The sequence below is a fragment of the Erpetoichthys calabaricus genome, chromosome 5 (genome assembly GCF_900747795.2).
Source record: "Erpetoichthys calabaricus chromosome 5, fErpCal1.3, whole genome shotgun sequence".
Taxonomy (NCBI): Eukaryota; Metazoa; Chordata; class Cladistia; order Polypteriformes; family Polypteridae; genus Erpetoichthys; species Erpetoichthys calabaricus.
Window position 1 is genome coordinate 245,111,275 of NC_041398.2, and position 14,547 is coordinate 245,125,821.

Genomic DNA, 14,547 nt, shown 5'->3' on the forward strand with positions numbered 1-14,547 from the left:
CCACACAGGAAAGACCCGGGACATGAATGCTTGTCTCCTTACTGCAAGGAAGCAGCACTACCACTGTGCTGCCCAGAATTATAAATAGGTGATAAGTAATAATAACTAAATAAATAACTTAATGCTAGAGTGTTTACAATAGGGCATCATGTAGTTCTAGACTCTTTCCTTTTTCAACATTTGAACAGTTTAGACAAGAAAAGGCCTTTCTTCCCAACAAAGTTCGGCACTCCTATCCACTTAATTCTTCCAAGATAACATCAAGTCAAGTGTTGAAGGTCCCTGAATTTTTATTGTGCTACTGTACTACTCGGTAGCAAGTTGATAATATGTGTGTGGACTGTGGGAAAAAGCTCCCACTCTGTCTCTCTGAATTGGACTTCAGGCAGTGGTTGCGTTTACCTTGCTGCAGAACTGAGAAGAGGCCATTGCTGCAATGGCTGGTGTCACAGATAATTTTCTTTGCCCTGGTCTGACATCTCTTGATGCAGAAGTCTTGAAAGTTAGGGAATGCACGCCCAGTGCTGCGTTCATCTGACCACGCCACCGTTTCCAGAGCTTTGTGGGCCTAATGTGTGCTGTTTCCAAACCAAGAAGTTATACTTCCTGTCAGAATACTTTTGATGGTGAATGTATAGAAGCTCTTTAGTATCTCGGAGGGCAGCCTGAAATCCTTGAGATGCCTGAGGTGGTAAACACATTGCCGTGCCTTCTTCACCGAGGTGTCACTGTGCTTGGACCAGACCAGATCCTCCTTGATGTAGGCACTGAGGTACTTGAGTCTTTCTGTTCTCTCCATTTGTTTAATATATACAATAAATGATTTGAATAGGAATATAGATGACAAGCTGGTTAAGTTTGCCGGTGATACCAAGTCAGATGGTCTTGGAAATAATCTAGAATCCATTGAGTCATCACTGAGGGACATGGGTAGCAAACAGGCTTGGGCAGACACAATACAATACAACTTATTTTTCAATAGCAGTCTTCACTAAGGGCAGGTGCAGAGTGCTGATCTGTCTTCTGTGGCAGATGAAATTTAAAGTAAATGTAAAGTATTATACATGAGAAGTAAAAATGTTAGGTTTGAATACACAATTGGAGTTCTGAAAATTGAAAACATCTTTAGGAGTTGTAGTGGACTCATCACTATTAACTGCTAGGTCCCCGAATTTGGTGATGAGCTTACTTGGGTTTGTTGTGTTAAATACAGAACTACAGTCTATATATAGTGTTCACACATAATTCCCTTTCTTGTTGTCCAGGTGGTCCAGCACTGCATGAAGAATTAAGGTGATGGCATCCACTGTTGATCTACTGGAGTGATAGGCAGACTGTAATGGATCCCGTCCTTTCGGCAGAGAAGAGCACATGTGATTTTTGACTAGCCTCACAAAGCACTTCCTTGCTACAGGTATTACTGCGACAGGCCGATTCTCATTCAGGCAGGTGTGATTTCTTTCCATACCATTTGGGAGTGGAGGATGCCATCATCTATATGCTACACCGATCCCTCTCCCACTTGGACAGGGGCAGTGGTGGTGTAAGAATTATGTTTCTGGACTTCTCTAGCGCCTTCAACACCATCCAACCTCTGCTCCATAGGGACAAGCTGACAGAGATGGGAATAGATTCATACCTAGTGGCATGGATCGTGGACTATCTTACAAACAGACCTCAGTATTAGCGTCTCGGGAACTGCAGGTCTGACATTGTGGTCAGCAGCACAGGAGCGCCACAGGGGACTGTACTTTCTCTGGTCCTGTTCAACCTACATACATCGGACTTCCAATACAACTCGGAGTCCAGCCATGTGCAAAAGTTCATTGACGACACTGCTATCATGGGCTATAATCTGAATTTTAAATCGCATATTAATCAGATCACTAGGACAGCATCTTTTCACTTAAGAAACATAGCAAAACTTAGACCTCTTATATCATTGAAAGATGCTGAGAAATTAGTTCACGCGTTTGTTTTCAGTCGACTAGATTACTGTAATGCAATCTCAGGAATACCCAAAAAAGACATAAATCATTTGCAACTAGTGCAGAATGCAGCTGCTAGAATCCTAACCAGGAAAAGAAAATCCGAGCACATTTCTCCAGTTTTGATGTCACTACACTGGTTACCTGTGTCATTCAGGATTGACTTTAAAATTCTGCTTATGGTTTATAAAGCCTTAAATAATCTCGCCCCATCTTATATATCGGAATGTCTGACACCTTATATTCCAAATCGTAACCTCAGATCCTCAAATGAGTGTCTCCTTAGAATTCCAAGAGCAAAACTTAAAAGAAATGGTGAGGCGGCCTTCTGCTGTTATGCGCCTAAAATCTGGAATAGCCTGCCAATAGGAATTCGCCAGGCTAATACAGTGGAGCATTTTAAAAAACTGCTGAAAACACATTATTTTAACATGGCCTTCTCATAACTTCACTGTAATTTAATCCTAATACTCTGTATATCCAATTCATTATCTATACAGTGCATCTGGAAAGTATTCCCAGCGCTTCATCACTTTTTCCACATTTTGTTATGTTACAGCCTTATTCCAAAATGGATTAAATTAATTTTTTTCCTCAGAATTCTGCACACAACACCCCATAATGACAACGTGAAAAAAGTTTACTTGAGATTTTTGCAAATTTATTACAAATAAAAAAATTGAGAAAGCACATGTCCATAAGTATTCACAGCCTTTGCCATGAAGCTCGAAATTGAGCTCAGGGGCATCCTGTTTCTCCTGATCATCCTTGAGATGTTTTGTGCAGCTTCATTGGAGTCCACCTGTGGTAAATTCAGTTGACTGGATATGATTTGGAAAGGCACACACCTGTCTATATAAGGTCCCACAGTTGACAGTTCATGTCAGAGCACAAACCAAGCATGAAGTCAAAGGAATTGTCTGTAGACCTCCGAGACAGGATTGTCTCGAGGCACAAATCTGGAGAAGGTTACAGAAAAATTTCTGCTGCTTTGAAGGTCCCAATGAGCACAGTGACCTCCATCATCCGTAAGTGGAAGAAGTTCGAAACCACCAGGACTCTTCCTAGAGTTGGCCGGCCATCTAAACTGAGCGATCGGGGGAGAAGGGCCTTAGTCAGGGAGGTGACCAAGAACCCAATGGTCACTCTGTCAGAGCTCCAGAGGTCCTCTCTGGAGAGAGGAGAACCTTCCAGAAGGACAACCATCTCTGCAGCAATCCACCAATCAGGCCTGTATGGTAGAGTAGCCAGACGGAAGCCACTCCTTAGTAAAAGGCACATGGCAGCCCACCTGGAGTTTGCCAAAAGGCACCTGAAGGACTCTCAGACCATGAGAAAGAAAATTCTGTGGTCTGATGAGACAAAGATTGAACTCTTTGGTTTGAATGCCAGACGTCACGTTTGGATGAAACCAGGCACCGCTCATCACCAGGCCAATACCATCCCTACAGTGAAGCATGGTGGTGGCAGCATCATGCTGTGGGGATGTCTTTCAGCGGCAGGGACTGGGAGACTAGTCAGGATAAAGGGAAAGATGACTGCAGCAATGTACAGAGACATCCTGGATGAAAACCTGCTCCAGAGCGCTCTTGACCTTTGGAATAAGGCTGTAACATAACAAAATGTGGAAAAAGTGATGCGCTGTGAATACTTTCCGGATGCACTGTATATATAATTCACTAAGTCCATGGCAAGCAAGACGCATGCAAGACTGAGCCCCGCCCACCAACAATTCACTAAGCAGCCGACCATGGCACACGCACTACAGAGCCAACAATTCACATGAAAGTATTTGTCAAGAATGTTTTCATTAATCAAGAACGAAAGTCAGAGGTTCGAAGAAGATCACATACCGTCGTAGTTCCGACCATAAACGATGCCGCCTGGTGATCCGGCGGCGTTATTCCCATGATGTGCCGGTCAGCCATTACTCCCACTGGCATGCCTCCGCATAAAGTCAAACTTAAAATGGGTTCAGTCGTCATGCTTCTCAGAAACCTCATGCCAGCAAGAAGTTTCTGTAAAGGCACTAGACTGACTGTTCTCAGCATTCACCGCAATGTACTGGGGTGTAAAACAATCGCAACTCCGACCTCACAAACTGTCCTTATTCCCCAGATTTCCCTGACCCCATCAGATTCAAATTTGCCTTTTACTTTTACACGCAGACAATTTCCTGTTAGATTGGCCTTTGCAATGACAATTAATAAGGCACAGGGACACACTTTCAAAACGATATGCCTGTATCAGCCAAACCCAGTTTTCAGTCACGGATAATTGTATGTTGCTCTCTCCAGAGTTCCATCTTTTCATTCAATTACAGTCATATCCTCAAACCCACCCCATTTGGACAACTGTGTCTTTCAGGAAGTGTTCACCCATCAATACATAATTACCGCGGGTTGGCTAGTAATAACTATTCACGGTGGCTCTAAAATCTGTACTAACCCCTACTCTCTCTTCTGTTTCCTTTTCCGGTGTCCTTTTGGTGGTGCCATCTACTGAAAGCACCATGATATTCCAACAGTGATGGATTAAAAACCAGAAGTCTGCATGACCATCATCATCAAGTCCTTCCGTGAGAACCCTAGATACAAAGAGGACTATTTAATTTATGTTAGGTAGAATGCCCAGAGGGGACTGGGCGGTCTCGTGGCCTGGAACCCCTGCAGATTTTATTTTTTTCTCCAGCCATCTGGAGTTTTTTTTTTTGTTTTTTCTGTCCCCCCTGGCAATCGGACCTTACTCTTTTTCTATGTTAACTAATGTTGTCTTATTTTAATTTCTTATTTTGTCTTTTATTTTTATTTTCTTCATTATGTAAAGCACTTTGAGCTACTTTTTTGTATGAAAATGTGCTATATAAATAAATGTTGTTGTTGTTGTTGTTGTTGAATGGGCAGGAGGAGGAGTATAGGAACCTAATCAAGGACTTTGTTAAATGGTGCGACTCAAACCACCTACACCTGAACACCAGCAAAACCAAGGAGCTGGTGGTGGATTTTAGGAGGCCCAAGCCCCTCATGGACCCCGTGATCATCAGAGGTGACTGTGTGCAGAGGGTACAGACCTATAAATACCTGGGAGTGCAGCTGGATGATAAATTGGACTGGACTGCCAATACTGATGCTCTGTGCAAGAGAGGACAGAGCCGACTATACTTCCTTAGAAGGCTGGTGTCCTTCAACATCTGCAATAAGATGCTGCAGATGTTCTATCAGACGGTTGTGGCGAGCGCCCTCTTCTACGCGGTGGTGTGCTGGGGAGGCAGCATAAAGAAGAGGGACGCTTTACACCTGGACCAACTGGTGAGGAAGGCAGGCTCTATTGTAGGCACGGAGCTGGACAGCTTGACATCCGTAGCAGAGCGACGGGCGCTGAGCAGACTCCTGTCAATCATGGAGAATCCACTGCATCCACTGAACAGGATCATCTCCAGACAGTGGAGCAGCTTCAGCGACAGACTGCTGTCACCGTCCTGCTCCACTGACAGACTGAGGAGATCGTTCCTCCCCCACACTATGCTACTCTTTAATTCCACCCTGGGGGGTAAACGTTAACATTATACAAAGTTATTGTCTGTTGTAACAGATTGAGGCTTTGTCCACCTCTTGAACCCTCAGGTACCACTCTGAACACCAGGTGAAAGTATAAATACTATTTATTTTATAATTACACTGTGCACAAAGCACCCTCCACTCCACACTCATATAAACTCTCAATAATACAATCACAAACTCTTTCCTCCTCGCCCAGACACTTAGCCCTCCTACCTCCCAGCTCAGCTCCGTGTCTGGGCTTTCCCACAGTCCTTTTATATCCCCTGACCCGGAAGTGGTTCCTGGCCAAACCCACAAGTCTTTATTCCCTCCGGGTTAGGGTAAACAGTCCTTTCTTCAGCCCGGGAGCACGTCGTTCCTTCCTGTCACGTGATGATGACGCACTCCCGGGTTATAGGGCACATAAGAGCCCACTAGCCCCCCTACAGCGACTCCCGGTGGCCCCCAAGGTATCCAGCAGAGCTGTGTATATAAACTACAAAGTCCATGAGGCCCTGCTGGAACTCGGGGCACGATCATGCTGTCCGGAGGGCTCCTCCTGGCGGCCTGGGGGTGAGGGCCGGAGTAAAATGCCGGCAATCCACCACACTGTTATACCTGCATTGTTATCACTCTTTAATTTAATACTGTCTTTATTAGTATGCTGCTGCTGGAGTATACGAATTTCCCCTTGGGGTTGATAAAGTATCTACAGTATTTATCTATCTATGAGCAGCTTCATAGAGAGAGAGGTTGGGAGCATGCACTGATAGCACATCGCCGCACGCACCACATGACAAACCACCTGGATTGGGACCCGAGTGTAGCGGGTGACAAACAACTGGTGTAACCCACAATGATTGGATCTTTTAAGGACAGTGAGTTACCAAGATAATCGTTCCTCCACCACACTATGAGACTCTTCAATTCCACCTGGGGGTGTAAACGTTAACATTATTCAATGTTATTGTCTGTTTTTACCTGCATTTTTATTACTCTTTAATATTGTTTTTTGTATCAGTATGCTGCTTCTGGAGTATGTGAATTTCCCCTTGAGATTAATAAAGTATCTATCTATCTATCTATCTATCTATCTATCTATCTATCTATCTATCTATCTATCTATCTATCTATTATATAGTGCCTTTCACATTATCTATCTATCTATCTATCTATCTATCTATCTATCTATCTATCTATCTATCTATCTATCTATCTATCTATCTATCTATCTAAATTAGTGGCGTTACTAGGGGCATGCAGGGGATGTGGACCACACCAGGTGACACCATCAGAGGGTGTGACACCAAGATGACTGCCCATGAAAGTTTTGTGCAGTGTTTCAGCTGCCCATGCTGTTGTTTTCGTTGTTGCTTGGTGATCCACTACAACAAGTATTTGGGGGGTTCACATCAATGACAGGTTGGACTGGTCTCACAACACAGAGGAACTATATAAGGATTCATTTGTTTTATAAAAAAAAAAAAAATGATAATTTTGAATTGTGATTTTGACCATTATGTTGCTGTCATTCTGACAGCGCTATTGTTGAATCATACTGCTATGACCATTACGGAGTGAGTGTGTCCTTAGAGGTTGTGGCTTGTCAATCATGACGTGACAAGATTGAAGGTCATCCAGGGGTATGCTTCCCCATCTTACTACATGGATTCCAAAACCCTTAAAACCTTTTTCAAAATATGTTCTTTGTTTTGTTCTTCTGGTTGTTGAACTCTCTGCACTCCTTCTGGCTTCAATTTTGTCTTCCAGTTCTTAGCTTAGGTTGTGTCACACATGTGCATCTGTGCATCTCTTCACAGGCTCTGTTAAGGTACGTAATGACCTACTGGACCAGGAGGAGGTGCTGCTTCTCTCCCTACAGCACAGAGAAACTGCCCCCTGAGGGCACCTGACTCTGGCCTATGAGGGCACTTGACCCCGCCCCTTCTACACCTGGGCAATAAAGCCGCCAGATTCCCGAAAGGAGGCAACATTTGACCGAACATAGCTGCCACTTAGTCAGAACTCCGATCCTGATTAACTTCACGTCATCTTGCTGAGAGCCCCAAAGCCAGGGCTAGTTTAACCCCATTGCCAGGCATTGTTTTGTTTGCTTGTTTTTTGACTAAATGGGACATGTCACCTGGTATGCGCCCCAAATCAGACTATCTGTCATTCCTTCACACAGCCACAGTTGCTTATAGTTGCTCTCCTGGTTCTGACACTCGCTACGTTTTTTTGACTACTTCTGCCCTCTGAGGTCTTGTGCCTGTTGCGCATATCACCGTCTGGTACCAACAATCATGCCACAGTCGAAATTGCATATTACATTAACTGAAGCTTGTGTCTGCAGGAGTTTATGCATTGTGCTGCTGCAATGTGATTGGTTGATTAGGTAACTGCATGGATGCACAGGTGTATAGGTGTTCCTAATAATTTGCTCAGTGAGTGCAGATAGATAGATAAGTAACACTTTATTTGTTCCCAGGGGAAAATGTGGCCTTTTATAGAAGCTCAAAAAAATAAATAAACATTGCATGAAGTGCCAAATGGATTTGTGCTTTTTACATTGCTCTTTTAGGTCGCTCACTCTCCTTAAAAGGACCACTGGCTGTGGCTGCACTAGTTGTAATTCTTATGCAACTTGCCTCTTCTTGTAGGATCCCCTGCAGCTGGTACTGAAGTTGTTTATTTGCATGATGGAATGTCATCTTCATTCTGTTGGTGAATCATTTCCTGGCCGATCTAACTTTTTAATGACATTGCATGGCCCTTCCTTTGAAGTTGCTGTACCCTGCAACCATTTCCAACTACTTGAGATGGCACACAAGCTTTTAGAAATAGCGAAGTGGTCATCGTTTTTGTTGTGGTCGTGTGGCTGGTGACAAAGTTACATCACCAGGCATCTAGAGCACGTCATTGTTAGGTGGTGCAGTAGGGATGTTGAGTGTTGCACCATCATGTGGTACAGCAGAGGTGTTAAGCACTACACTTTGGTGCAGTTACCTGGAGACTGTAAATGAGCAGGCAGACCTTCTTGTTTGGCACTGTAGATGTAGCAGTCTCTTGGTTGTATTCCTCTATTAAATGGATGTTTCACACATTGTTCCAGGTCCTGACCTGTACTTTGAAATAATCCCTCAATGCCTGCTGTTTAATGCCACTATGATCTGCCTCGTTCTTTTACCTGTGCAGTTTTAACACCAGCCCTGCTTCACACTGCTCACTTGGAGTCAGTATCACCTTGATCTGCCGCAATATTTCCCCAGCTCCATGAGCCTGAAGCACTCAGACCAATGGACCTTAGCAAATGAAGAAGCAGTGGTTAAGCTGCAGAGGTAGCAATCTCTTCCAGCATCAAGACTTTCCAGTACCTCCTCACAAGAGCCCAGCAAGTCCATCGGATGTCTCCAAAGCACTTGGCACTTTGTTAAATCAGACAGTAGGTCTCATCTTATCCTCGTTCTCCTCATGACACGGATGTAGCACCAGTGCAAAGTGCCGAATGGATTCTTTTGGCAGCTCACTGTCCTTAAAAGACCCACTCATTGTGGGTTACACCAGTTGGAATTCCTATGCATCTTTGTAGGCTTGCTGTTTGTCACCCACTACACTCGGGTCCCAATCCAGGTGGTTTGTCATGTGGTGGATGCGGCGATGCACTATCAGTCACCCTATGAAGCTGCTCATTTCCATGATGGAATGGCAGCTCATTCTGTTGACTCATTTCAAGCTGATCCATCTTGGCAATGCCATTACAATATTATTAGATTACTAGCTGTGTAAGCCCGGGCTCCTAGAAACTATTGAAATAGTCAAGAAAAAAACTGAATTTCGTTTTGCGGACGTGCTTGCTCCCCTTGTCTATCAGCGGGTAAGCAAGCTTTTCTCCGACTCATTAACTTGGGGCTGCCTTGCCAGCTCATTGGGCTTCATGCTGTAGCCTCACACTTCTTTCTTCTTCCGACTTGTTAACTTGGGGCCGCCTTAACGGCTCTTTGAGCTTCATTGCTGTAGCCTCACACGTCCGGACCGCCTCGCACTTCTGGGCTGAACAGACAGACACACACACACTTCCATGAGCAGACGTCCTCTTTAATAAAATCCCTGTGTGCGTCCAGGTGTCCGTGTGTGTGTGTCTTCTGGTGAAGTGCGCATGCGCGGGGCACGGTGAGATGTGCAATATTACTGTCAGAGAAAGTTACAGGCGCTTTACGGAAATACAAACCAGTATTACTGAGAGAGGAAATTAAAGGTACACAACACAGTGACGCATATTATAGCCACATACAAGCCAGTATTACCGCCAGAGAAAATTAAAGGTATATTACGAACGTACAAGACAGTATTACTGTCACAGAAAATTAAAGACACAATACACGGCGGTAGCCCACGAAGAACGGTCAGCTCAGCAAGTAAACATCAACAAAAGAAAGGCTGAAAGAAAGAAAAATGCTTCAAAGGCCGCCTGACGCGTCACACAAGACAGAGAGGGCGGGACCTATAAAATATCGCGCGGCCGATCCAATCGGATTTCGGTAAATGAGGTAAGACCTAAAACATAACGCACGAAAAATCCAATCGGGTACTGAGACGCGGAGACCAGCTTCCACTAAGAGGTGGGATTAGTGTTGTTGTGCAAGTGTTCACTCTGAGGATGTCAGATTTGCGATTAACAAACTTGGCACGGTGAAATGTAAAGTGTTTTCCTAAATATACGAATTTTCATGATATTACAATAGGATGACTTTTAAAAGTAGATTTGTTTTCGCGCACATAATATCCATTGCTGGGGAGACGCCATACATACAATAATCAGCTGCACGCCAGCACAGATTAAAATACTTGCTGGAGAGACGTATTACTGTGAGACAAAATTAAAGGCACACAATACAGTGACGCATATTACAGCCACATACTAGCCAGTATTACTGTAACAGAAAATAGACGGTCCTTTGACATTTAATATAGACTGTTCCTACTGATGTTTATGTACTACTATTCTAGCGCCCGTTATTGTAACGGGCTTAATGTCTAGTTTATATATAAGATACTCTATTGCTTTGCGCCGTGAAAAAGTTCAATCTCCAGTTTTCAACGTATTTTTCGATACCGTAGGGTCCTATGATACCGAAAACATTGATATCTTGATAAATTGTGTGTCACACTTCCATGAGTAGACATCTTAATACATAATTCACCAGTCTCCTCACTCACTCACGTCTGTCCGAAGCCGAATGCGCAGTCGCCTTCTGCGCAGCTGCCCGAAAAACCTTACGAGACCGACATCGCGGCAGGTGACGGATTTACGGCCGCGAAAATTCAAAGAGAAAGGCGACTTCGATTAAAGCTCGAGGCCTAATTACACATTCATTCAATACACCTACTGTATATCAGGTTTGTGGTGCTTATACTTATTATATATTATACTATTCCACTCGTGCCCGTTTCATCTTACGTTGTCGAAACGGGCTCTTTGTCTAGTTTATATATAAGACTAGCCATGTGCACCCAACTACGTTGCGCGTGTTAAAGTTGTCTGTGAAGGGCTCCCTGTTTAAACGCGGCTGCCAGTCGTGAACTGGGCCCTTCGTCACACAGCATTATGATTTTTTATAAGGGAAACAAAATTACAATAGAAAACCCTTGGACATTGATTCGATAGGAACGGCCTACTCATAATCACTGTCCAAATAGTAATTATGTGGTGGTGTAGGAGCATTTCTGCTTCTCTCCGTTCACAGTCCGTCTCGTTTTCACGACACTGTTGTTTCCTCTCACGATCTCTTCTCAACCTTTCTCCAATTTCGCAGGTTGCTTTGTGGCAATCCAATGAGTAAGGCAATATACACGGAGAAATGGTTATAAAAGGGGGGCACATAGGTATCCCGGCTCTTTAAAGCATAAATAGGGATCACTTCACTGACATGTGAGCAAGCCACGGTACAACTGTGAGACGCGCAGCACTCGCCGGCTACAACGTAACAATAATAATTTCTGGAACGTGCTGTTACGTTGTCATTCATTTTACCCACTGTCTTTCTTTCATTCATATGTTACGTAGGCACGTACCTTTTATCTTCGGCAATCTCATTCTCTAACCAGGCCTCAGGAGCTAACCAGCGTAACACTGTCCACCACCCCTTTCGTTATTCCGGCACATTGTTGACATCCGTGAGTAACAACAACGTACTAAACTGGAAGGTGGTCTACGCATGCGTGGAATTCGCGGACAAACAAAGATCAAGATCCAAATGAAGATTATATATAAAGATTAGTTAATTTAAAGCACAACAATTTGTTTAGTTTGAATGTCTGTGTTTTGAGGTGTGACTGGAGTACTACAGTCTTCAGTAGTATAAGCCTGGAGGAGATTCTTAATGCAATGCCTATGTTTTAGCTGTCTCTCTACTGCCATCTAGTGCTTCTTCTTCTAATTCATTCGCGGACAAACAATGATCAAGATCCAAATGAAGATTATATATAGAGATACTCTATTGCTTTGTGCCATGAAAAATTTCAATCTCTGGTTTTCAACGGATCTCGATACCTTAGGGTCCTCTGATACAGAAAACATCGATATCTCGATAAATGGTGTGTCCGTGTGTCTCAGTTTCTTGAGGATGGTTTAGAATTAAAATGGCTGGATGGAGAAATACCAAACTAGAAACATAAGCCTGTTGTGAGATGACAATGTGCTAATTAGTATTTGAGCCAAGTCGTGCAAGAGAAAGAGGCGCTCCAGAGGAACCCTCAAATACCGTAATTCTGCAATTAATTATGAATTCTTCTCATCAATTGTTATCGTAATGACCTATTTTATGATTGGAAAGATCAGCATCAGAGCACTAAATAGTTACTGAAATGCTATAGTTTGGATAACTTGGTTCTTAGGACACAAAGCCTATTCATGCTTATGTCCAAATTGTTATGCCCAAGGGGAAATTAAAATTTTACAAAAGCTCCTAAAAAAATAACAAAAATAACAAAGTGCTGCTACTGTCAATTCAGGCTTGTAGTACCTTGAAGCCAGACCTACTCAAATTGTACCACAGGTTTTATATTTAAAGGCATTATATTTTGGATAGTACAGTGTCCAGGAAAGGAACAGGACTAATTGGCCTTGACTCCTTCTTTGAAGTCACCACCTTTAAGAATGATTCATCAAAAAGACACTGTCGCTGAGTGAATCATTACTGTTGCTGAGTCAGCCAGTACGATGCAACTTACTTTCCCGGGCAGTGACATGGACAAATTCAGTCCACAATTCAACGCCTGGATCACACGTATAGTTTTAATTTTAATTCATTGTACATCCGGCGCCGCTGAGAGTGGCAGCCTTTTCAGCAGCTCTGTGTATGACTGTATGTGTATGTGTACTTTTCTACTTTTATTTTTCTATTTTTCTTTTATTGATCACTAATGTGAATTTCCCATTGGGATTAATGAAGTATCTATCTATCTATCTATCTATCTATCTATCTATCTATCTATCTATCTATCTATCTATCTATCTATCTATCTATCTATCTATACTGTGCTCCCTTTTTCATCACTGCACATTCACAAAAATCTCGAGTCCTTCTCTTGCTTTTTCTACTCAGTCTGATAAAATCCATCCAGCATTAAAATAGTGTCTGAAATAAGAGGTGTAAGCCTGTTCTTATAGTATATTATATACTAGCCATGCCCTGTGGCTCCACACGTGTATTAGTGAAAAAGGACAGTGAGGAGGGCCCTGCTCAGCTCCCCACTCCTGACGTTATGCTTCCCCCTCCCCTCGGCCCGCAGCCTCTGTCTCGGATTAGCACGAATATATCACTCCTGCAAGCAAACTATGATTCTTAGCGCGATGAGAGAAGTTGCATGTTCAAGCAGACTATAGAAAAAAAACCCAATCTAAATCCGTTAAGTAGTTTTCTTGTTCGTTAGCTAAGTGGCAGTAAGGTACGCCCCGAGGCTGGCACGTGAGTGAGGATGGCCCCCCACCCTTGGCTCGCTGCCACCCTTTCGGATTCACACAAATAAATCGGTACCACAAGTGAACTATGATACTTAGCACGATGAGAGAAGTCACAAAATTAACTGGAATGTTCTAGCAAATTATGGAAAAAAAACGATCTAAATCCGTTAAGTAGTTCTCTCCTGAAAAGCGGACAGACAGACAGATGTTGGATTTTATATATATAGAGATGTGACTGCTGACAGAAGTAGCAGGATGAATTCTGAAGTGTACAGGGTGCTATACTGTCTGCTCAGATTCAGACGCTTCACAGTACAGATGGACCATGAGCCACAGCATTCTGGGACAGTGCTTTACAAGGCAGAGAAGTAGAATAGATAGATAGATAGATAGATAGATAGATAGATAGATAGATAGATAGATAGATAGATAGATAGATAGATAGATAGATAGATAGATAGATAGATAGATAGATAGATAGATAGATAGATAGATAGATAGATAGATAGATAGATAGATAGATAGATAGATACTTTATTAATCCCAATGGGAAATTCACATTCTTCAGCAGCAGCATACTGATACAATAAATAATATTAAAGTAAAGAATGATAATAATGCAGATGAAAAAAAGACAATAACTTTGTATAATGTTAAATGTTAACGTTTACCTCCCCGGATGGAATTAAAGAGTCGCATAGTTTGGGGGAGAAACGATCTCCTCAATCTGTCAGTGGAGCAGGACAGTGACAGCAGTCTGTCGCTGAAGCTGCTCTTCTGTCTGGAGATGATACTATTAAGTGGATGCAGTGGATTCTCCATAATTGATAGGAGCCTGCTGAGCGCCCTTCGCTCTGACACAGATGTTAAACTGTCCAGCTCCATGCCAACAATAGAGCTTTGAATTAAGAATTTGAATATTCTTCAATGGCCAAGTCAATCAACTGACCTCAACTCAACTAGACATGTAGTTCACTTGCTGAAGACAAAACTGAAGCAGAAAGTTCCAACGAACAAGCAGCACCTGAAGACAGCTCCAGTAAAGGCCTGGCAAGCA